This window comes from Loxodonta africana, chromosome 1 (genome assembly GCF_030014295.1).
Source record: "Loxodonta africana isolate mLoxAfr1 chromosome 1, mLoxAfr1.hap2, whole genome shotgun sequence".
Taxonomy (NCBI): Eukaryota; Metazoa; Chordata; class Mammalia; order Proboscidea; family Elephantidae; genus Loxodonta; species Loxodonta africana.
In genome coordinates, this window is record NC_087342.1 from 16,317,451 (window position 1) to 16,340,522 (window position 23,072).

The 23,072-nt window shown below is 42.3% G+C and overlaps 1 protein-coding gene across 1 annotated transcript in view; it reads right to left on the reverse strand.

The window, feature by feature from the left end:
• Positions 1 to 23,072, reverse strand: part of SLC12A8 (solute carrier family 12 member 8) — a 170,306-nt gene that overhangs the window by 109,702 nt on the left and 37,532 nt on the right. The gene's annotated exons all lie outside the window — the stretch shown is intronic.

Genomic DNA, 23,072 nt, shown 5'->3' on the forward strand with positions numbered 1-23,072 from the left:
TAATTGTGAGGTTCCAGAACCTTAAAAGTTCTATGGTCACCATGTAGTATCATATAATATTTTTCAAAATCCATATTACCAACCAAATATTTAAACACACTCTGTGACTCAGCATATTTCCATTAATGAAAACACATGGTATTGAAAAGAAATTCAAAGAATAATTGGGTCTTGAACGGGTTAAGATGCTGGGATAAAAAGGTAATAAGATTGTGCACTAACATTCATTGCAGCACTACTCACAAGAGCCAATAGGTGAAAACAACGAAATGTCCACCAACAGATAAATGGGTAAACAAAATGTGGTACATACATACAATAGAAAATTATTCAGCCATAAAGAGAAAATGAAGTTTTGATACATGCTACCACATAAAAAAAAAAAAAAAAAAAAAAATTTTTTTTTTTTACCACATAGATGAACCTTGAAAACATTATGATGAGTGAAATAAGCCAATCACAAAGGATAAATATTGTATGATCCCATTTACATTAAATAGGCAAATATATACAGACAAAAGTTTATTAGTAGTTACCAGGGATGGAAGGGAGGGGGCACTGAGTTTCTGTTGATGGTGGTGGAATAATTTGAAAAAAAAGTAGTGGAGATGTTGGACAACATGATGAACATAAGCAATGTCCCTGAAACCCACGTTACAAATCATTGAAGCAGCAAATGTTTTGTTACCACCTGCATTGTTACCACAACCAAAAAATAGAATTTAAGGAAGGCAATAAGATGTGATTGCTGTCCTTGTGAAGTTCACAGCCTAAAACTCCATATTTCCTACTCAGTCTGTGCGCACTCAGAATCTAACACAGAGGAAATTTTCTGTGGCCGCCTACTGAACTCTCTTAGCTACCATTGGTGCTACTTTCTGCTGTTTCTGCTGCTTTGTTTTGTTGTTATCAGGGACACCAAAGGATGACCCAAGCCAAGATACTCTTCTCTGTCTTTTAGCACCTTCTTGTTCTTTTCCATTTAGGCCACGTCTTGAATGCTGGGGAGCACAGGAGAAGCGGTGTCACACAAAGCCCTGGTTCTGAGCTGTGAAATGGATGTGATGGGAAGCAGCAGCCTGGAGAACCGTTTTGCAGATGAGGAAATCATGGTGGCGAGGGACTTATGACTCTAGGGCAGTGTTCTTCCATGTTGCTGACTCTGCACACCAAGGATGAAGGTGCTAGGTTGAGAAGGGACTACAGCCCAGTGACTTCTAACAGATGCAGCCTTTAAAATCGGATTATATTATGAGACACTGAAACCTGAGATGTCAGGGTTCTGCCCCAGGGTCCACAAACTGTGGTAGAGAGGACTATGGCTTCATGTCTTCAATGCAAAACACTTTCAACTCTAGTGCCCTTTCACTTTACTATTGAGCAACTTCTCAAAATCCATTTTAAACACCAGAACAACATGCCCTAAGGGCACTGCTTATTTTGTAATTCAGTCAATAGCAGGGTGGTTCCCGTGGCTAGGGAGCTGTGTGAACTTGATGGTTAAGAACATGGACACTGAAGTCAGACAGCCAGGGTTCAAATTCTGGCTCCATTATTTACAAGCTGTGTGACCTTGGGCAAGATACTTAACCTCTCTGAGCTTCAGTTTTCTCACCTTTAAGGGAGGGGCCATAACAGTAGAGGGATCACACAGATATCGTGAGGATAAAATGAGATGTAAAATGTTTATCACAGTGCCTGGCACACAGAGAGTGCTCAATAAACATTATTTGCCCAAGTGCTTGGCTCTAACTGAAAGGTCCGCAGTTCAAACCACCAGTGACTATGTGGAAAAAGACCTGGTGATCTGCTCTAACAAAGATTTCAGCCTAGAAAACCCTCTAGGGCAGTTCTACTCTGTCACGTGGGGTCACTATAGTCAAAAACCACTTGACAGGACCTAAAAACACCATTATTATTGCCTTCCTTGGTTGTGTATGCCACCTTCAAATCTTAAATTCAAAAAGTTTGTAGCAACATGGATTGACCCACAACTTTTGTCTCTTCTCTTTTTTAGAACTGTGGCAAACATACAGGTAAGAAAACATTTGCCATTTCAACAATCTTTACACATAAAGTTCAATGATATTAAATGTTGCTCAACCATTACTATTCCTGAATTTTTCCATCACCCCTTTTGTCCTTTCTTAATAGATTATTCTACTTAACTTTCTTCTCTGCTTGCATGCAGAAATTTACTCAGTGTTTCGCAAGGTATTAATTTTATCTGGGCCACTTGGTGAAGAACGCCTCAGGAGGGCAACGAGAAAATTCTATGCGTTGACTAATGTAGACAAGTGAAGACAAGAGAAGCTGATGGGCCTGTTAGAAAAAAGCTTGAAAATGTAAGAGCTGAGTAACAGTTTATGAACCGCTTTTCTTAATCATTATGTTTACTCTAGCAAAAACTAAAAAAAAAAACCCAAAACTTCATAACCCAATGCTTTCGCTTTTCCAGAAAAGTGACACAAATTCTTAGAAAAGAAAGGGAGGTTTTCCTTTCACATCTCTAGACCCTGTATTCAGGGTGAAAGACACTGTTGTCTGGGCCTCAGACTTGTGAGCCAGGCATTATTTTCATATGCAAATGATGGCCACAGGCAGTGATAATCCAGGCCTCACGGGGTGAGCCTCTGTGCTATGCAGCCCTCCACCAGGGGGAAAGGATAAGTGTGAAAAGACTAAAAAGACTCTCTCAGATTGAATTGTGTCCCCTCAAAATATGTGTCATCTTAGCTAGGCCACAATTCCCAGTATCTTGCGGTTGGCCTTCATTTTGTGAGCTGATGTCATTTTCCTATGTGTTATAAATCCTAATCTCTGTCTGTGGTTAACGAGGCAAGATTAGGTTATGTTAAAGAGAATTGGAGTGGGATGTAACACCCTTACTCAGGTCACAGCCCTGATCCAATGTAAGGGGAATTTCCCTGGGCCGTGGCCTGCATCACCTTTTATCTTACAAGAGATAAAAGGAGAAAGAAGCGATCAAAGAGAGGGGCCTCATTATCACCAAGGAAGAAGCACATGGAGTGGGTGGGGCATGTCCTTTGGATCTGAGGTCCCTTGCTGAGAAGCTCCTAGACCATGGGAAGATTGATGACAAAGACCTTCACCCAGAACCAAGAAAGAGAGAGAGAGAAAGTCTTTTCCAGGAGCTGGTACCCTGAATTCAGACTTCTGGCCTCCCAGGCTCTGAGAGAATAAACTTCTGTTAGATAAAGCCATCCACTTGTGGCATTTCTGTTATAGCAGCTCTAGATTACTGAGACACAGACAAAGCATGCCAGAAACCATGCAAACGGACTGAGTTCTGAGATTGCCGCTGAGTCATGGATGAGGCACTGGTATGGCTGGATTCACGTGCCAGGTACTCTGTGTCCAGCATATCAGATGGCCAGGTCATCAGTGCCTGTGTCCATATGTGTAGGCCCAATTACATAACCAGTGGTATGGGGTGAAACTAATATTTAAGGCAGGATCGTGGAACCCTTATATTATTTTGGATCAAAAACTAACGAGAGAGTAAAATAAGTCAGTCACAGAAGAACAAATATCGTATGATCGTCCTTATATGAAAAAGGCAAGTGTACAGAGACCAAAGTTTATAGCGGTTACCAGGGGTTCGAGAAAGGGGGAAAGGGGAGTTTTAGCTTAGGCAGCACAGATGGAAAAAACCAAACCTGTTGCCATTGAGTCCATTCTGACTCATGGTGACCCTGTACAACAGAGTACAACTGCCCCATAGTTTCCAAGGCGGTGATCTTTGCAGGAGTAGACTGCCACATCTTTCTCCCATGGAGCAGCTGGTGGGTTCGAACTACTGACCTTTCGGTTAGCAGCCACTTAACCACCACACCACCAGGGCTCCTTAGATGGCACAGAGTTTCTGTTAATGGTGGTGGAATAATCTGGAAACAGTGGTGCTGGCTACACAACATGATGAATATAACCAATGTCGCTGGATGGTACATGCAAGAAAAAAGTGTGTGTGGGGTGGGGGGAGCTTCCTTATTTAAAAAAATAAAAACAACTACCAAGAGAAATATCAATCAAAGGACTCATCCATTAAAAGAAATTGTGTTTGCTTGAATTTAAGGGGTGTGTGTGTGTGTGTGTGTGTGTGTGTATGTGTGTGTTCCAGATGATGGTTGTGAAGCTTAAAAACAGTGGAAGGCAGGTTGGGGAGGAATGGAATGGAAAAAAAAAAGATAATTAGAAACAAATGAAGAGGATGAAATCATAACTCTGTTTCACAAACTGCGTCTGGCCTTGATCTCTACTCCCACTGCTCCTACGTCAGTCCAGGCTGTGCTTTCTCTTGTCTGTACAATCGCAAAGGGCCCTGAACTCCTCCACACGACACCACACCAACCCGTCTGTAGTCTTTACGCACCGTTTGAACCCACACTAACCCTGGAGGGGTTTCCCAAAGAGCAAATTATATTCCAGCACTTCTCTACTTAAAAAAAAAAAAAACAAACTATTGACCTTGCTAAGCATTTACAATTTCCGCCTCTTTAAAACTCACAACTGAGTTTTCAAGTTATTCCTGGTTATTTTGTTTGTCTGCTTTCTTGCTTTTCTAACTAGAAAGACCAGAAAATCCTCAAGATAAGTTATGTCATCAAGCCTCTGCTTGTATTATCAACCATTTGGGACTTCTGAAGGTTGGTAGATCAATTTTAACTTAAAAATACGACATGTTGGGTGAGCTCAATCATGTTTTTAAAAAAGGATAGAAAAAGTCTTAAGAAAAGAGCCACTATATTTCAATTTTTAATATTAAATAGGTACTGGGGGGGGCATGTGGTTATTTTCTTTTTTTTTATTTTGGTGAAAATATACACACCAAAACATTTGCTAACCCAACTTCCACATTTGCAATTCAATGACATTAATTACAGTTTTCATGTTGTGCTACCATTTTCACTATTCTTTTCCTAGATATCCCATGACCATTAATATAAATGTAAACCATTAATATAAACAAAAACTCCTCCTGTCTCCTTCCCTCCCATCCCTGGTAATTATTAATAATCTTTGGCTTCCATATAATGGCTTCGTTCACATAAGTGAGATCATACAGTATTTGTCTTTTTGCTTCTAACTTATTTCGCTCAGCATTAATGTTTTCAACGTTCATTCACGTTGTGACACGCATCAGGACTTCGTTCTTTTTTCCAGTTGCATAAATAGGTATTATTTTTCATAAAAAAATTAACTAAAATTACAGTTTAGCATATACTAACTAATTACATGATCAACTCCAAGCAAATAACAACAAATCTAATCGCAGTATGAATAAAAATTTTGGCAGGAAATGTACAAATAATTTTGTGACTAGTTATCTCTGAATGATAGAACTATGGATGATTTTTTTTCTTCCTCTCGTTTGTCCGTATTTTTGAAACTTTTTCTGATAAACGTGTATTGCTCAAAACTTTGGTTTGTTTTTCAAGTTGACTCACTCCCGCCTGCCACGGAATGAAAGCTGGCCTCTCTGTACCGAGCAGTCCAGGATGCAATCGATGCCTGCCATGCTTACAACCTCTTTTGAGGAAATAGACCATGAGAATTTATTTCTGTCCCCAGGATTTCCTTGAATCCTATGACCCTATTTCCCTGGACACAGTATCTGTACCAGAAATCAGAGCCTGAGCCAAAGGTGGTCCGGAGCTGTCCAGGAAGTTTCCATTGAGACAGTACCCAGTTAAGTCTCTGGGCAAGAATGAAGGAGGAGATCCTCACAGAAGGCAGCAGAGAACACTGGGAGTCAGCTACTGTGGTAACCTGCACAGAGACAGGCTAATGTTTCATTTCTGAACAAAGCCTGTGGTATGAGCAGATTCTAGAAGCAGCAGGAGCCCTAGCGGCCACATAGGTGCTGAGAGTTTCCTGAGCTTTCCTGTCACATTAAACCATCATCACCTAGGTAACAAGGCATGTCCCTTCCTTAAACCTGAAAGAACCTAATTTCCTTCTAGCCTTCTCTTCCCCACCCTGCCCCAGCACACTTAACTTCCTGCACCTTCTGAAATTTTCCATACACTTTTATGCATCTTTACATGTACTGTCCCCACTCCTTGGGATTACTCTCCCCAGCTGACCACCAGGTGAACCCCTGCATAACCTAAATGTCCACTCAAACGTTGCGTTCTCCATGAAGATCACTCTGATACCCCAAGACAAACGTCCTTTCACTCTCCTCCACCAGCAACTTTTATTTTCTCCTTGACAACATTTAATGAAGGTATGGGGATTCTTTGGGTTTTTTTAATGGGGATTCTTTGGTTAGGGGAAAGACCGTGCCTTATTCTCATGTATATCTTAAACTTCTAGCATTGGATCTGCACATGGTGGCACTCAGTGAAAAAGTTTTGTGGTTAATTGATTACAGTGGAGGAGGGAGAAAAATGAAAATGGGGGAGGGGAAGGAGGGACGATAAGAGGCCGAGACAAAGAGAAACAGGGCCAAAGAAAGAACAAGGTGGAAATGAAGAAGTCAGGGAAAAAACATCATTAAGACAAAACCTTAAAATGCTCAGTGAAAAAATAAATTCCTTAGGAATAAATGCACCTTCCCATTTCACCCCAAGGTTTCACTTCTAAGTAAGCCATTTCTCTGTTTCTTTTTAATCCTAGCGAACCCTGATGCCCAACAAGTTTTTATAATTATAAGTGTATCAAACTATTATTTAAGGCACAATCTTAAGTATCCTTCAGACAACTTATGCTTTTCCCTTAGATACTATCCTCACATATTTTAAGCATGGAGTCACTGTTTTCCCAGAGCTATTCCTAAAACTTGTTTCTCTGTAGTCTGAAATCTCTCGAAAGTGGGGGAAGAAGGTTCTTACAGTCACTTTGGAAGGTTTTCACAACGCCAGTTCACAGTTTCTGACTATTCTGATTAAGTATCAACCCATAAGGTCATACCTACTGAAGACAACAAGCCTTCTCAAATATTCACTATGACACCAAGTCAGGAATCAAACTGCATCAATCTACCAAGAGAAAATACTCTCCTCATATCTCTTCTGCAATATCATCCCAAGTTGCTTTAAAAAAATTTACAAAAAAAAAACTTCTGTTTACAAAGCATCACTCAGTTTTTCACAGACAGTTCCCAGAATCAGAGGTACAATCCACATGGTGGTCACAGTCCTGAATACATGAACTTAAAGTTTGCCAAGGCAACAGAGGCAATGGTTTATCACAAAAATAAAATGCACTACTACCCCTTCAAAGAGGAAAAAAATGGTTGTTTTTTGGAGGGGAAACGAAGTAAATAAAATTTTCCAAGCTTAAAAATGTATTAAACGTGGTCAGTTTAACATTTAAAAATATTGTCTCCAGACTTCTTGGTTAAGATAGAAGGCTGAACCCATGTACCTAATTTTGTTCCCTCCCCAAATCCCACTAATATTCAATAAAGAGTTTTTAAAAAAGGATATTGTGAGGCAAAAAACTTGATTTGGACTTTGTCTTTAGTTCTACATCTGGGCCAGCTAACCTCAGGAAGGAAGGGGGACATGATTTCAATCACCCATATACAATAATTCAATCAATCATGACTATGCAATGAGGCCCCCAGTCATGTAAATAATACATGAAAACAGACAGCATATCATTTTGAAATTTCAGAATATGGGGGCAAAATGAACTTCCTATAAACTTATCCCTACCCATTGCTGTCGAGTCAATTCCAACTTATAGTGACCCTATAGAACAGAGTAGACCTGCCCCCATAGAGCTTCCAAGGAGCGGCTGGTGAATTCAAACTGCTGACCTTCTGGTTAGCAGCCAAGCTCTTAACCACTGCACCGCCGGGCTCCATAAACTCACAGTTACATGCAAAGAACCATGAATCAGAATGGCTTTGGAGGTCTCAACAGTCATACTAGAAGCAAGGAGGCAAGTGATCAATATTCTGAAGGAAAATAATTTCCAATGTAGAATTTGATACCCAGCCAAGCTATCAGTCAAGTGTGAGCATAGCATAAAGAATTTTCAGACATATAATATCTCAAACAATATGCCTCCCATGTGTTCTTAAGTTACCAGAAATCAGAAGATCAGTTGCTAGAACAGTAGATCAGGATGACATGGAATACGAGAACAAGTGGTCCAACAGAGAAGAGAGGTAAAAAAGGACGGCGAGTGGAGATCCTGGGATGATAGCTGTGTACAGAAGTAAAAGGAAAGCACCCAGATTGGAACAATGTGACTAGGACATGCTGAGCGCTGTCATTACCAAAATCCTTGCAGTTTGTACCTAGCTTTTAATTTAAGGTCAGAACACTGGGGTGAGCCTGCTTCACGTTCTAATTGTACTTCTCTAATCTTGACCACGTACTGATGAAGTCACTGCTCTCCCCTCCATGCCCTGTTGCTTCACCCCACAGGGTGTTCTGTTTTGACCTGCTCCTGAGAGTTAGAGGTAGGCGTTGATGAGCTTAGAAGACCAGTACTGTACAGGGCAGCTCATTCCCCCAAGGCATTCCCACCAGACATCTTTACAGCCCTTCCAGCTGCCCTGACCTGTGCCCTTTCCTTATAGAGCTTGTGTCTTAGTTATCTAGTGCTGCTATAACAGAAACACCACAAGTGAATGGCTTTAATGAACATGAGTTTATTCTCTCACAGCTTAGGAGGCTAGAAGTCTAAATTCAAGATGCCAGCTCCAGGGGAAGTCTTTCTCTCTCTGTCAGCTCTGGGGGAATGTCCTTGTCATCTATCTTCCCTGGTCTAAGAGCTTCTTCGCAAAGGAACCCTGAATCCAAACGACGCACTACACTTCCCACTCTTCTTACTTGTTGGTAATGAGGTCCCTATCCTCTCTGCTGGCTTCTCTCTTTTATATCTCAAAAGAGATTGACTCAAGATACAACCTAATCGTGTAGATTGAATCCCGCCTCATTAACATAACTGTCTCCAATCCTACCTCATTAACATCACAGAGGTAGGATTTACAACACATAGCGAGGAAAATCATATCAGATGAAAAAATGGTGGACAATCACACAATACTGGGAATTATGGCCTAGCCAAGTTAACTCACAATTTTGGGGGGCACGATTCAGTCCATACCAGTTTGTGACTCAGGTAATTCCTAAATAATATATCATTTAGGGATACATCTAGAGTAAATAAGCCTACAAAGAAAGGCAGGGATGTGAATAACCAAAAGTCAGATAGTGATTACCTCTGGTAGGGAAGTGGGGAGATGCAACTGGGGAGGAGTAACAAGGGGCTCCTGTGGTACTTGTTGTTGTTAGGGGCTGTTGAGTCAAATTCCAACTCATAGTGACCCACGTGCAGCAGGGAGTGCTAGCAACAATTTCTATTTCTTACTCTGGGCACCCAGAAGACATTTTGCTATTCTTTAACTAGTACATATATTTTCTATATGTAAGATATGTTTTACAATAAAATAATTTTAAAAATTAATTCTAATGTAAAATTTGGATGCACTAATGTTTTCCCCCACATTTTAGGGGCAAACTCCCTCCCCAACTCCGTGTTCTTTCTCTGCAAAACATTGCACGTCATTTTACAGAGAAAAACATTGTTCACCTTCATGAAGTAAGATCTCCATTTTGTGAGATTTGGGCATACTGTCTGTAAAGACTGAGAATTTTCTTGGCATTTTCACAATTTCAGGTATAATTTGCATCATCTCTTAAAAACTGCCATGAAGACCAGATTAAATTGAGGGCCACAAGTTCCCCATCTCTGGCTTAAGAACCAAGTTTAGGGCCATTAGAATCTCAAGAGGTGATAGAATGTAGCGGTAAGAACTTGGGCTCTGGTGTTAGACTATCTGGGTTTGATTCTCAACTCTACCAACGATGCAGCCTTAGTCAAGGAATTTACCTCTTATCACTTCGGTTTCTCCATTTGTAAAATGGAAATAATCATAGTACCTACCTCTTAGTGTAAGCATTAAATGAGTTAATTCACGTAAGGCACATAAAACTACGCGCCTGACGTACAGAAAGTGCCCCGTAAAGGTTAGTTAGTGTTATTACTATTAGGGATAAACAAAGGAGCCCTGCTGGTGCACTCAGCTGCTAACCAAAACATTGGTGGTTTGAACCCACCCAGCAGCTCTGTGGGAGAAAGACCTGGCAATCTAGTCCCATAAAGATTACAGCCTAGAAAACCCTATGGGGCAGTTCTAAATTGACTTCAAGGCACCTAACAACAACATGGATAAACAACTATCTGACTATACGTGGTAACTATCATTCTGCAAAGGAAGTCATTTCCATCAAAAAGGTTCCCAAGTGTGGGCCTTGCTGTGGTCAGCCCTTCTCCTCATGGCCTCCTGGTGTTTCACAGCTACCGCCATCTTTAATTATTCACTAATTGTAGATGCGAGTTTGGATGAAGCAGGCGGTGTTTATAACAATTCATCTAAGCTTTTTCTCACTCAGGATGAGACATGGTTCCCTAAAAGTGGCAAACTTAGCTTGCTGGTGGACTGTCAACCAGCACAGCTGCCTCCTTCACCAGCCAGCATTGTAAGGGTCCTCTGGCTGTAGAGTCAACACACAGGTGTGAGTGATGACTCGCTGTACACAAAGGAGTCACAGGGGACTCAGGGCCATGTTGTGGTACAGGGGAAAGAGCAATGGATTGGGAGTTGGGAGAACTGGGTACTCACCTTGGCTCTGTGTGACCCAGTGAAAGTCACCTAACCTCTTTGTGCCTAAGTTTCCTCACTCATAGAACCAGGCGGACTATCTAGATTCAACATTCTCAGGTTCTGGGATTCTAAGTGTGTGTTGGTTTGCCCTTAAATTCTATAACTAACGCAGGGGGAAAGAAAGGTCAGACATGGGGCAGGGAGTCTCCTGAAAATCCAACCCATCATCCCAAACTGACCTCAGTGCTGGTGTTGACCTGCCTGGGCTTCCCTCCTTGCGTCTAGGCAGGGCTCGAACAATGTTATCGCTTTTTAAAACATATGTCTAAGCAAGCTCCTACTCCAGACAGTTGGCAGGTGCCCAGTTCATAGATTATTCCACCAGACAGTTGAATGCATTGGCCATTGGTCAAAAATGAGGTCACTGCAATCCTATGTGCTATCACTGGAAAAGTCTGATGAGAAACAATCGGCTATTTTTTTAACAAATGGAAATCTGTATTCCAGTACCCGTCGATTTGCCTTGCTCGGTGCCTGGTTCAGGAGCAAAGGAGGGTTTTGTTCAAGGTCAAGTGGGTTTTGCTTTTTGTGTGTGTGTGTTTTGGGGCTCATATGTTGTGTGTGACTGTCCATGCGTGTTTCACATCAGCTAGTCCCCAGCGGGATTCCAGCGGATCTGCGGGAATGTCGGTCCAATCTGGCCAGATCCTTGGTCTTTCTCTCAAGCCTGCACAGGCGGAAAGAACGGGTCAGGAGATTCCTTCTTCCAGCTATCTGGATTCTCGCTTACTTTTACTCACACACATATGCTCAGTGGGTATGAGGACTCTGAAGCACATGTGTTTTTCTCAAAAAAAGAAAGGTTCTAAGAACTACAGAGCTGTTATTACCATAGGCTGCAACGCCTTTCCAGCACGCAGACGTTCACAGGCAAAACCATCCCTGCTCACCTACACCAGGTAAGAGGTGCCTTCTGATTTTACCAGTGATCCATCCACATTCTTTTGCATGTATTTAATACTTGTCTGAGCATCTCCACTCCTTGCAAACAAAAAAACCCAGGAGGAAAACTTTCAAAGCCACAGTTTCTTCACAGCTGCAACCCTTCCTTCCTTCCTTTTTCCCAAGAAGGTCTGAATGAGCTTGCAGCCTGACCTCGCCCGGGGCCAGGCTCCATGCAGGCATTGTGCGGTCCTTTGCCAGCAGCGGCCTGTGCAAAGAGAATAGCTGCAAACCACTGCCAAGACAGGAAGGTCGGCGCCTCCTTGAAAGGAGGCCTGGGGAGTGTACGTCTCCCAGGCGACTGCAGATAAGAACACAAGGGACCCAGGTTTTCCACACTTCCATTTAGGTCTCAGAGCCTTTCCCTTGTACTTTCTTCATTCTGTTTGATTCATTCTTCATTCATTCACTTCACGAACACTTACTGAGAACTCCCACATACAAAGCCCTGAGCTGGTGTTAGGACACACAGAGGTGATCAAGCTATATTCCTGTCCGTCCCCAAGGGGACTCGTGTTGTTGAGACAGGCTTGGATGTTTCTGGAATTCCCAGTGAATCCACTTGTCTGCACATACCAGGACTCAATCCCACTAGCAGGGTCTTGGGACCCTGAGATTGTGTCATGGCAAACAAAGCAGGCACACGGTGTAAACAAGAGGAACAGGCAGTGGCTCCAGCCAGCCTGCTCCATCCCCTGGTTTTCATGTCTCCCTTAGCACACACAAGGGCAAAGCCCTTCCAGATTCAGGTCCAGTTTCTGGTCTCAAGAGCGTGTCTGGTCATAGCCAATTGGCAGGCCAACCATGGAAATGGGCATATACTGAGATCCCATCTAGTGAATGAATAAATTTTTCAAGGCTACATCATCAGCTCCACCCATTTGTAGATCTTGGGAAAACCCAGCTCATTACTTGTCTACAATGTAACAAGTCTTTAACTAGATAGTAACTAACTTGTATGCATAATGGCAACATTTCTGTTTCACAAAAAGCGATTAGGGCAATGGGAAGGACCCCAGGCTGGGCCAGAAACTCCCATCCACTGGCTCATTCCAAGGGTCCAGCCCTGAGTTAGAGGTAGAGAGAAATTGGGGAGGGGGATCAGAAAAGGAAACCAGACGTTAAGGAAAAAAAAAGGAAAGGGGTGGAGGAGGGAGGTAGAAAGGGAATTCTAGAAGAAACTCTGTTATCTGCTGTTTCCCATTCCTTTCACCCACCAACCAACCAAACTGTAGCCACAAATTCTAGCAGGTTTGTTCCCACCAGGGGTCCTGTGTTAATTGTACATTTCTAAATTGCTTCAGGCTTCCAAGGTATCATCCCAGAAACTAGCAGAAACTCTCACTCATGGTGGGTCAGGCTGCCTGAGGCTGACCTGGATGCTGAGTGCGGAGCAGCTGGCTAAGCTGCCTCACCTTGCACTCTCCAGGAAGAGGGGGGCAGTGCCTGAGGACCGGAGGTGAGATCAAGCTGCGCAGGGGGTGGCCCTGCCTGACCAACACCGTTATCTACCTGACTTGGTGCTTGAGTGTGGCTCTGGTTGATTGTGCTCTGTTCCTGGTGGTAATCGGGAACCACGTTTTAGCCTCCTCGGTACCTGATTCTAGTTCTACCTTGCTTTACAGTTCTCCACCTCATTTCCTGCTTCCCCTTCCTAGGGTGCAGTTCTGACAGCTCCCTAGTACCTCCGACCAGCAGGTGAGTGCCCGAGTGGAGACTGGCAGGTTCTCTGACTTCCTTGAGCTGAAAGACAAAGGAAAGCAGTAGGGGATCCTCCGTGGAGGAGGGCGACTCCTCTATGGTCTCAGAGCGCATGCTGGAGCCCCAGAAGATGATTGGAAACATCATGGAGCCACACTTCAGAGTCAGGTGCCTCTAGGTTGAAATTTTGGCTAAGCCACTTAAAGTGTAAGCTGGGGAAACTTACATCACCTCCTTGGGCTCCGATTTCTTTGTAAAGCAGGAATAATCATCTCACCTGTCTCACCAGGTTTCAAGGATAAAGCAGGTAGTTTCAAAGACAATACCTGCATAGTGGCTGTCAGAGTCAATGCTCACTCCTATATCTCTGCATCTGGTTGTACACACAAACAAGCAGGTGTTTGCTGTGAGGGGTCCTTAGCACAGTGCCCATCAAGTGAGAAATTCAAAGGAAAGAGGAGCCAGCCCTTGCATGCAGGGTCTAACTGAAGAGTTTCAGTCCCAGCTCTGAGGCAATTCCCCGCATAAGGGGTAGGACCATCTGGGCTCCAGAATTCTGCCAGCCTGAGGAGTGAGGTGCTGGGACTTGCCACATTTTGGTTCATCCACCACCAAGCCTGGAGTGCTCGTCTCTACAGACAGCAGAGCAGAGAGGGGCCTGGCAAGGGTCCTCAACTTTGGCTGCACAGTACCATCACCTGGAGCACTTGAACTGACAATCATCCCCACTCCCCAGATGCTGATTGACTTAGTCTGGTGGGGCTTGGGATTTGGCTTTTTTCTGAGGCTTCCCTGCTATTTCTTTTTTTATTATTATTATGATTTAGGTGCAGATTTACAGAGAAAATTAATGTCTCATTAAACAATTAATACACATATTGTTTTGTGACATTGGTTGCCAACTCCACAATATTTCAACACTCTCCCCTTCTTGACCTTGGGTCCCCATTTCCCTTCATCTTGCTTTCCTGTCCCTTCCTCCCTTCTTGTCCTTGACCCTGGGCTGGTGTACCCATTCAGTCCTGTATACACGGTTGAGCTCCGTGTGTTAGTTTTCCCCTAGTGTTTCTAGAACCCAGGCACAGAGGTGAGATGGGAGTCATTTTGGCGCTCACCAGCTGCTCTGAGAAGATATCGCTCCCTAGTGCTAGACCAGAAAGGGGGCTCTGTTCTTGGAAATAACCTTGCCTTTCTGGGTCGCTGTTCCTGCATCTGAAACGGAGAAAATAACCTGCCAGCCTCCCTCTCAGGGTCATTTGTGAAGGTCACATGGCAGTGTGTGAGAAAGCCTTTGCTGTATAAAACCTCCTTCCTGCCTGGCCCATAAGTCAAATGTAAATGCCAGGATGCCACGACCTGCCCTGCACAAAGGAGCTCCTGTTTTCTCGTAGTCCCTCTATGGGCAGAGAGGAAGGGCTAGCAAGCTGCCCTGGGCCAAGGCCCAAAAGCAAACAGTCAGAATCGAGACTCCACACAGAGGCCATCCTGGGCACTGCAAGGTCCTCCAGGCTCACTGCTCACTGCCCTTCTGCCACAGTGGGGAGGTGCCCCAAGGAAGAAGGCTTAGGAAGATGATTCTATAGCATCCTGGCAGTGGCTGGGAGCTGTCCTTGTCTTGGAGGAGAAGGGTCTAGGGAGGGGAGAGCCCAGCAGATGAGCACAGTGAGGCTCGTGGGGGGCCTTCCTGAAGGCAGCCTCAGACCGACTGCCTTCACGTCCTCATACCCGTGTTCTCCTTGTCCCAAGCACAGCAGGCTCTCAGGTCTCTGCAAAAGCTGCCATCTCCATGGAGTATGATTTCCTCTGTTCTTCCTTTGGCTAAATCCTGGACACCTTAAAACTCAGTGAGAGGTAATCCCCTCTGGGAAACCTCTCCTGACTCTAGGCTGGGTTTAGAGCTCCTTGGGAGCCCCCAGGCTCTCTCTGTAGACCCCTGTCACAGCCCTTGTCACTACTCAGTAACTCCTTTTTGACTTGTCTGGGTATCTTGGGTGCCTGTAAGCAGTTAAAACGAATTAACTGGCTCAGCATGTAGTAACATGGATACCATAAAAACCAAACTTGCTGCCATCAAGTCAATTGCAACCCTATAGGACAGAGTAGAACTGCCCCATAGGGTTTCCAAGGAGTGGCTGGTGGATTTGAACTGCTGACCTTTTGGTTAGCAGCCAAGCTCTTAACTACTGTGTCACCAGGGCTCCAGTAACAGTCGAAGGTATACTGGGTGAAGAAAAAAAATTGCAAACTAATTTATTCATCCAACATTCAAACATTTAACAAATAAAGGGATCCATGCAGTATGACAACATGGATGTAAAATGTATAAACACTAGGCAATAGTAGAGAACGTGGCCATCTACAAGGGAGCCAAGGCAGTGTTCTGGCACAGAAGAAATAGGAAGAGACTATTTCAAATCAGCATAGGTGGTCAACGGTAGTAAAAGAAGTCAAGAATAATAAACAAGAAAAGGTTCTGGATCTGGAGATTAAGAGGTCACTGGGACCTTGGAAGGGGTCCCTGGGTGGCGAAAATGGTTAAGCGCTCAACTACTAACTGAAACATTGGAGGTACGAGGAGGCGGAGCCAAGATGGCGGAATAGACAGATGCTTCCAGCGAGCCCTCTTTACAACAAAGACCTGAAAAAAAAAAAGTGAAACGAGTGTATTTGTGACCAGCTGGGAGCCCTGAGCATCAAAGGCAAGTTTGGACTATGAACTGAGGGGCAGGGGGAGGAGGAGACTGTTCGGAAGTGGAGAGGAGTTGCCAGAGCTGAATCGCGGGAAGCCCTCAGGCATCATTCCCGGAGCAGCAGCAGTGGCAGTGGGCTGGTCCTAGCATTCAGCCGCAGTTTTCTCAGGGAGAGTCAGCAGCCACACAGCCCACTCACACCTCCAGAACCTGAGGAGAACAACGCTCTCAGGAAAAGCTAAGTACTTGTGTATATTTTACTGTGCCCCACTCACCCCCAAGCCAGCTTCAGCGGCTAAATCCCTGGGCCTGAGATAGACCCTGGAGAGCACCTAGAACCATCCTCCCAGCCTTGGGGAAGGAAAATATTTGCAACTGGGGGGAAAAGATAATTTGTTAGCTCCATTAACTGGGGGAGCTCAGGGCAGGAGGGACTCCTGTCCAGGCATAAACCATCAGTGGACCTTGAGCACCTTTCCCTTCTGCACGGACCTCTGTGGGCCTGTTTCAGGAGAATAGGCCCTTGCTGGCAAACTCCAACCATTTCAGCTATGCGGTGAAGAGGTGGGTGTTTGACATTTGACATTGCTTTGCCTACTAAACAAGGTCCTCACCTACCCACATCATGGACCTAAGGACTGGTAGCTCCACTCAGGTCACCCAGCCACCCGTGACAGGGGTCCAAAGATAACTGGTATCTCCCGGTCCTTACAACCAAAAACTTTGGGTGCCCATGGTCCCTCTGCAGAACCCACCCACCAGCATGCTCTAGGGCACAGAGATGTGTTTTCCTTAGAGACACTTGGGGGTCAGTTCTCAGCCCCCTGCCTTGTTCAGAGCATGACACCCTGCTGCAATCAGATACCAGTATATACGCCAATCACCCCTGCCCCTCTAAGACTGTAGAACAGAGCCTGTATCACACACTTGATGATCAGCTACCTGGAAACCTGAGCTGAATTCATACAAGAAAACTGAATGGACTCCTAGACTGATATACCTGATAACAGACCTAGCCAGCTGGGGACAGGACACCAGAGCTCCGAAGGGGAAAATAATCAAGCTAGCTCACTCAAGCAACCCATAGGGGTATACCAAAACAAAACAAAGCAAGCAGCTACGACACACTAAGCAAGCAAAAACTAATACAATAAGTTATAGATGGCTCAGAGACAACAGTCAATATCAAGTCAATAAAGAAAAAGACCACGATCACCTCAACAGGCTCTCAAAACAAAGAATCCAGGGATCTTCTAGATGAAAGAGCATTCCTGGAATTACCAGAGGCAGAATACAAAAGTTTAATATACAGAACCCTTCAAGACATCAAGAAGGAAATGAGGCAATAGGCAGAACAAGCCAAGGAACACACAGATAAAGCAACTGAAGAAATTAGAAAGATTATTCAGGAACATAATGAAAAGTTTAATAAGCTCGAAAAATCCATAGACAGACAGCAATCAGAAATTCAGAAGATTAACAATAAAATTACAGAATTAGACAACTGGACAGGAAGTCAGAGGAGCAGAATTGACCAAATAGAAGCTAGAATTTCTGAACTCGAAGATAAATCACTTGGCACTAATATATTTGAAGGGAAATCAGATAAAAGGATTTTAAAAAATGCAGAAACCTTAAGAATCATGTGGGACTCTATCAAGAGAAATAACCTATGAGTGATTGGAGTACCAGAACAAGGAGGGATAACAGAAAATACAGGGGAAATTGTTGAATATTTGTTGGCAGAAAACTTCCCTGATATTGTGAAAGATGAGAAGATATCTATCCAAGATGCTCATTGAACTCCACATAAGGTAGATTTTAAAAGAAAATCACCAAGACGTATTATAATCAAACTTGCCAAAACCAAAGATAAAGAGAGAATTATAAGAGCAGTGAGGGATAAATGAAAAGTCATCTACAAAGGAGAGCCAATAAGAATAAGCTCAGACTACTCGGCAGGCAAGAAGGCAATGGGATGACATATTTAAAAAATTGAAGGAAAAAAATTGCCTGCCAAGAATCAGATATCCAGCAAAACTGTCTCTTAAATATGAAGGGGAAATTGGGAGTTCTTTGGTTAGAAAATCAATAATATCAGGTATCAACCCAAGACTAGAACACTGGGCAGAGCAACCAGAAGTCAACCCAGACAAGGAAATCCAAAAAAACAAAGCAAAATTATATATATATATATATATATATATATTAAAAAAAAAAGCCCTAAATGGGGTAACAGTGATGTCATTATATAACAGAAGACAACATTAAAATAATAGAGAGGGACTAAGAAATGTAATCATACACCTTCCATATGGAGAGGAAGATACAGTGATACAAAGAAATAAAAGTTAGTTTCAAATTTAGAAAAATAGGGGTAAATAATAAGGTAACCACAAAGGAGACAAACTACCCTACTCATCAAAATAAAATACAAGGGAAAAATACAGGCTCAGCAGAAACAAAATCAACAACAACAAATATGAGGAAAGAACAATATATAAAGAAAATCTACTTGGCACATAAAATCAAGTGGGAAAAAGAAACTGTCAACACACAAAAAAAGACACCAAAATGATAGCACTAAATTCATACCCATCCATAATTACCCTGAATGTAAATGGACTAAACGCTCCAATAAAGAGACAGAGAGTGGCAGAACGGATTAAAAAACACGATCCGTCTCTATGCTGCCTACAAGAGACACACCTTAGACTTAGAGACACAAACTAAAACTCAAAGGATGGAAAAAAATATATCAAGCAAACAACAATCAAAAAAGAGCAGGAGTGGCAATATTAATTTCTGGCAAAATAGACTTTAAATCCATCAGAAAGGATAATGAAGGACACTATATAATGATTAAAGGGACAATACACCAAGAAGATAGAACCATATTAAATATTTATGCACCCAATGACAGGGCTGCAAGATACCTAAAACAAACTCTATCAGCATTGAAAAGTGAGATAGACAGCTCCACAATAATAGTAGGAGACTTCAACACACCACTTCTGGTGAAGGGCAGAATATCCAGAAAGAAGCTCAATAAAGACATGGAAGATCTAAATGCCACAATCAACCAACTTGACCTCATAGACATACACAGAACACACCACCCAACAGCAACCAAGTATATTTTCTTTTCTAGCGCACATGGAACATTCTCTAGAATAGACCATATATTAGGTCATAAAGCAAGCCTTAGCAGAATCCAAAACATTGAAACATTACAAAGCATCTTCTCTGACCATAAGGTCATAAAAGTGGAAATCAATAAAAGGAAAAGCAGGGGGGAAAAAAATCAAACACTTGGAAACTGCACAAATACCCTGCTCATAAAAGACTGGATTATAGAGGACATTAAGGATGGAATAAAGAAATTCAGAGAATCCAATAAGAATGAAAACACTTCCTATCAGAACCTTTGGGACACAGCAAAAGTGGTGCTCAGAGGCCAATTTATATCAATAAATGCACACATCCAAAAAGAAGAAAGGGCCAAAATCAAAGAACTATCTCTACAACTTGAACAAATAGAGAGAGAGCAACAAAAGAAACCCACAGGCACCAGAAGAAAACAAATAATAAAAATAAGAGCTGAGCTAAATGAAATAGAAAACAGAAAAAGAATTGAAAGAATTAACAAGACCAAAAGCTGGTTTTTTGAAAAAATCAACAAAATTGATAAACCATTGGCCAAACTGACAAAAGAAAAACAGGAGAGGAAACAAATAACCCGAAAAAGAAATGAGAGGGGCAATATTACGACAGACCCACCTGAAATTAAAAGAGTCATATCAGATTACTATGAAAAACTATGTTCAAACAAATTTGAAAACCTAGAGGAAATGGATGAATTCCTAGAAACACACTATCTACTTAAACTAACACAAACAGAGGTAGAACAACTAAATAGACCCATAACAAGAGATTGAAAAGTTAATCAAAAAACTCCCAACAAAAAAAAGCCCTGGTCCGGATGGCTTCACTGCAGAGTTCTACCAAACTTTCAGAGAAGAGTTAACACCACCACTACTAAAAGTATTTCAGAGCATGGAAAAGGATGGAATACTACCAAACTCATTCTCTGAAGCCACCATATCCCTGATACCAAAACCAGGTAAAAACAAAACAAGAAAAGAAAATTATAGACCTATATCCCTCATGAATGTAGATGCAAAAATCCTCAACAAAATTCTAGCCAATAGAATTCAACAACATATCAAAAAAATAATTCACCATGACCAAGTGAGATTCATACCAGGTATGCAAGGATGGTTCAACATTAGAAAAACAATGTAATTAACCACTTAAATAAAACGAAAGACAAGAATCACATGATTTTATCAATTGATGCAGAAAAGGCATTTGACAAAGTTCAACACTCATTCATGATAAAAACTCTCAGCAAAATAGGACTAGAAGGAAAATTCCTCAACATAATAAAGGGCATCTATACAAAGCCAACAGCCAACATCACCCTAAATGGAGAGAGCCTGAAAACATTCCCACTGAGATCAGGAACCAGACAAGGATGCCCTTTATCACCACTCTTACTCCACATTGTGCTGGAAGTCCTAGCCAGAACAATTAGGCTAGATAAAGAAAGAAAGGGCATCCAGATTGGCAAGGAAGAAGTCAAAGTATCTCTGTTTGCAGAGGACAAGATCTTATACACAGAAAACCCTAAGGAATCCTCCAGGAAACTACTGAAACTAATAGAAGAGTTCAGCAGAGTATCGGGATACAAGATAAACATACAAAAATCAGGTGGATTACTCTATACCAACAAAAAAAAACATCAAAGAGGAAATCACCAAATCAATGCCATTTACAGTAGCCCCCAAGAAGATAAAATACTTAGAAATAAATCTTACCAGAGATGTAAAAGACTTATAGAAAGAAAACTACGGTATACTTCTGCAAGAAACCAATGAGACTTATATAAGCAGAAGAACATACCTTGCTCGTAGATAGGAAGATTTAACATTATAAAAATGTCTATTCTACCAAAAGCGACCTATACATTTAATGCAATTCCGATCCAAATCCCAATGACATTCTTTAATGAGATGGAGAAACAAATCACCAATTTCATATGGAAGGGAAAGAGGCCCTGGATAAATAAGGCATTACTGAAAAAGAACAAAGTGGGAGGTCTTACTTTACCTGATTTTAGAACCTATTATATCGCCACATCCTTCTGGTATTCTCTGCTTTCAGCCAGGATCCATCTGACATCAGCAATGATATCCCTGGTTCCACGGCCTGCTCTGAAACCGGCCTGAATTTCTGGCAGTTCCCTGTCGATATACTGCTGCAGCCGTTTTTCAATGATCTTCAGCAGAATTTTGCTTGCATGTGATATTAATGGTATTGTTCTATAATTTCCACATTTGGTTGGATCACCTTTCTTGGGAATAGGCATAAATATGGATCTCTTCCAGTCAGTTGGCCAGGAAGCTGTCTTCCATATTTCTTGGCATAGATGAGTGAGCACCTCCAGCACTGCATCTGTTTGTTGAAACATCTCAATTGATATTCCATCAATTTCTGGAGCCTTGTTTTTGGCCAATGCCTTCACAGCAGCTTGGACTTCTTCCTTCAGTACCATTGGTTCCTGATCATATGCCACGTCTTGAAATGGTTGAATATCGACTAATTCTTTTTGGAATAATGACTCTGTGTGTCCCTTTCATCTTCTTTTGATGCTTCCTGCATCATTTAATATTTTCCCCATGGAATCCTTCACTATTACAACTCGAGGCTTGAATTTTTTCTTCAGTTCTTTCAGCTTGAGAAACACCGAGCATGTTCTTCCCCTTTGGTTTTCCATCTCCAGCTCTTTGCACATGTCATTATAATACTTTATTTTGTCTTCTCAAGAGGCCCTTTGAAATCTTCTGTTCAGTTCTTTTACTTCATGAATTCTTCTTTTTGCTTTGGCTGCTCGACGCTCAAGAGCAAGTTTCAGAGTCTCCTCTGACATCCACCTTGGTCTTTTCTTTCTTTCCTGTCTTTTCAGTGACCTCTCTCTTTCTTCATGGATGATATCCTTGATGTCATTCCACAACTTGTCTGGTCTTCGGTCACTAGTGTTCAATACGTCAAATCTATTCTTGAGATGTTCTCTAAATTCAGGTGGGATATATTCAAGATCATATTTTGGCTCTCGTGGACTTGCTCTGATTTTCTTCAGTTTCAGCTTGAACTTGCATATGAGCAATTGATGATCTGTTCCACAGTCGGCCCCTGGCCTTGTTCTAACTGATAATATTGAGCTTTTCCATCAACTCTTTCCACAGATGTGGTCAATTTGATTTCTGTGTGTTCCATCTGGCCAGGCCCATGTGTATAGTCACCGTTTATGTTGGTGAAAGAAAGTATTTGCAATGAAGAAGTCGTTGGTCCTGCAAAATTCTATCATTCGATCTCTGGCATTGTTTACCTGTGTTTTATTGATTATGCAAAGGCATTTGACTGTGTGGATCATAACAAACTATGGATAACACTGCAAAGAATGGGAATTCCAGAACACTTAATTGTGCTCACGAGGAACCTTTACATAGATCAAGAGGTGGTTGTTCGGACAGAACGAGGTGATACTGATTGGTTTAAAGTCAGGACAGGTGTGCGTCAGGGTTGTATTCTTTCACCATACCTATTTAATCTGTATGCCAAACCAATAATCCGAGAAGCTGGACTATATGAAGAAGAACGGGCATCAGGATTGGAGGAAGTCTCATCAACAACCTGCGCTATGCAGGTGACACAACCTTGCTTGCTGAAAGTGAGGAGGGCTTGAAGCACTTACTAATGAAGATCAAAGACCACAGCCTTCAGTATGGATTACACTTCAACATAAAGAAAACAAAAATCCTCACAACTGGACCAATGAGCAACATCATTATAAACGGAGAAAAGATTGAAGTTGTCAAGGATTTCATTTTCCTTGGATCCACAAACAACAGCCACGGAAGCAGCAGTCAAGAAATCAAAAGATGTATTGCATTGGGTAAATCTGC